The sequence below is a fragment of the Musa acuminata genome, unplaced genomic scaffold, assembly GCF_036884655.1.
Source record: "Musa acuminata AAA Group cultivar baxijiao unplaced genomic scaffold, Cavendish_Baxijiao_AAA HiC_scaffold_109, whole genome shotgun sequence".
NCBI lineage: Eukaryota > Viridiplantae > Streptophyta > Magnoliopsida > Zingiberales > Musaceae > Musa > Musa acuminata.
The window spans coordinates 90,001-92,500 of record NW_027020388.1 but is presented as its reverse complement, the minus strand read 5'-3'; positions in this window follow the sequence as shown (position 1 = coordinate 92,500).

Genomic DNA, 2,500 nt, shown 5'->3' with positions numbered 1-2,500 from the left:
CTGCCTCTCGCTTCGCTCGCTGTCCGCCGCTCGCCGCTCGCTCGCGCAGCCAAAAATGGCCAGTTTTGGCCCGTTTTTGGGCCGTTTTGGCCAGTTTTTGGCCTGTTCTTGCGTCGCGCGGTGACCGTCGTGAGCGGAGCAAAATGTCAGCCATCTCAGCACCCTGGAACCCCCCGGGTGGCACAGGGCTGGATGGGGCTTTCGTATAGCAGGGACGGTGCTGCCTCTCGCTTCGCTCGCTGTTCGCCGCTCGCCGCTCGCTCGCGCAGCCAAAAATGGCCAGTTTTGGCCCGTTTTGGCCAGTTTTTGGCCTGTTTTTGCGTTGCGCGGTGACCATCTTGAGCGGAGCAAAATGTCAGCCATCTCAGCACCCTGGAACCCCCCGGGTGGCACAGGGCTGGATGGGGCTTTCGTATAGCAGGGACGGTGATGCCTCTCGCTTCGCTCGCTGTCCGCCGCTCGCTGCTCGCTCGCGCAGCCAAAAATGGCCAGTTTTGGCCCGTTTTTGGGCCGTTTTGGCCTGTTTTTGGGCTGTTCTTGCGTCGCGCGGTGACCGTCGTGAGCGGAGCAAAATGTCAGCCATCTCAGCACCCTGGAACCCCCCGGGTGGCACAGGGCTGGATGGGGCTTTCGTATAGCAGGGACGGTGCTGCCTCTCGCTTCGCTCGCTGTCCGCCGCTCGCCGCTCGCTCGCGCAGCCAAAAATGGCCAGTTTTGTCCCGTTTTTGGGCCGTTTTGGCCTGTTTTTGGGCTGTTCTTGCGTCGCGCGGTGACCGTCGTGAGCGGAGCAAAATGTCAGCCATCTCAGCACCCTGGAACCCCCCGGGTGGCACAGGGCTGGATGGGGCTTTCGTATAGCAGGGACGGTGCTGCCTCTCGCTTCGCTCGCTGTCCGCCGCTCGCCGCTCGCTCGCGCAGCCAAAAATGGCCAGTTTTGGCCCGTTTTTGGGCCGTTTTGGCCAGTTTTTGGCCTGTTCTTGCGTCGCGCGGTGACCGTCGTGAGCGGAGCAAAATGTCAGCCATCTCAGCACCCTGGAACCCCCCGGGTGGCACAGGGCTGGATGGGGCTTTCGTATAGCAGGGACGGTGCTGCCTCTCGCTTCGCTCGCTGTTCGCCGCTCGCCGCTCGCTCGCGCAGCCAAAAATGGCCAGTTTTGGCCCGTTTTGGCCAGTTTTTGGCCTGTTTTTGCGTTGCGCGGTGACCATCTTGAGCGGAGCAAAATGTCAGCCATCTCAGCACCCTGGAACCCCCCGGGTGGCACAGGGCTGGATGGGGCTTTCGTATAGCAGGGACGGTGATGCCTCTCGCTTCGCTCGCTGTCCGCCGCTCGCTGCTCGCTCGCGCAGCCAAAAATGGCCAGTTTTGGCCCGTTTTTGGGCCGTTTTGGCCTGTTTTTGGCCTGTTCTTGCGTCGCGCGGTGACCGTCGTGAGCGGAGCAAAATGTCAGCCATCTCAGCACCCTGGAACCCCCCGGGTGGCACAGGGCTGGATGGGGCTTTCGTATAGCAGGGACGGTGCTGCCTCTCGCTTAGCTCGCTGTCCGCCGCTCGCCGCTCGCTCGCGCAGCCAAAAATGGCCAGTTTTGTCCCGTTTTTGGGCCGTTTTGGCCTGTTTTTGGGCTGTTCTTGCGTCGCGCGGTGACCGTCGTGAGCGGAGCAAAATGTCAGCCATCTCAGCACCCTGGAACCCCCCGGGTGGCACAGGGCTGGATGGGGCTTTCGTATAGCAGGGATGGTGCTGCCTCTCGCTTCGCTCGTTGTCCGCCGCTCGCCGCTCGCTCGCGCAGCCAAAAATGGCCAGTTTTGGCCCGTTTTTGGGCCGTTTTGGCCAGTTTTTGGCCTGTTCTTGCGTCGCGCGGTGACCGTCGTGAGCGGAGCAAAATGTCAGCCATCTCAGCACCCTGGAACCCCCCGGGTGGCACAGGGCTGGATGGGGCTTTCGTATAGCAGGGACGGTGCTGCCTCTCGCTTCGCTCGCTGTCCGCCGCTCGCCGCTCGCTCGCGCAGCCAAAAATGGCCAGTTTTGGCCCGTTTTGGCCAGTTTTTGGCCTGTTTTTGCGTTGCGCGGTGACCATCTTGAGCGGAGCAAAATGTCAGCCATCTCAGCACCCTGGAACCCCCCGGGTGGCACAGGGCTGGATGGGGCTTTCGTATAGCAGGGACGGTGATGCCTCTCGCTTCGCTCGCTGTCCGCCGCTCGCTGCTCGCTCGCGCAGCCAAAAATGGCCAGTTTTGGCCCGTTTTTGGGCCGTTTTGGCCTGTTTTTGGGCTGTTCTTGCGTCGCGCGGTGACCGTCGTGAGCGGAGCAAAATGTCAGCCATCTCAGCACCCTGGAACCCCCCGGGTGGCACAGGGCTGGATGGGGCTTTCGTATAGCAGGGACGGTGCTGCCTCTCGCTTAGCTCGCTGTCCGCCGCTCTCCGCTCGCTCGCGCAGCCAAAAATGGCCAGTTTTGGCCCGTTTTTGGGCCGTTTTGGCCTGTTTTTGGGCTGTTCTTGCG